Here is a 305-nt window from a genome sequence, read left to right on the forward strand (position 1 = left end):
ATTACAAACAAATTCGGTTTCTTGCACAACAATTAACCAAGATTTAAACGAAATTAAAGAGCTTACAAAATATCAGAGTTACACTAGAACAGTATAGAAACAGAATATATCAATTAAAACAACTATTCAATGTAACCGATTAAAGCAATTAGAGAGAGAAAGAGAGAGAGAGAGAGAGAAAAATCCTGCAACACGATTTTTATTCTGGTTCGTTTGCTTGTCCACTTGGAAACTACATCCAGGCCTCCCGGCTGATCTGGGAGATTTTTCTTCACTATAATTGAAATAATGTTTTACAAGCACTT

The sequence above is a fragment of the Lupinus angustifolius genome, chromosome LG09, assembly GCF_001865875.1.
Source record: "Lupinus angustifolius cultivar Tanjil chromosome LG09, LupAngTanjil_v1.0, whole genome shotgun sequence".
Lineage (NCBI taxonomy): Eukaryota > Viridiplantae > Streptophyta > Magnoliopsida > Fabales > Fabaceae > Lupinus > Lupinus angustifolius.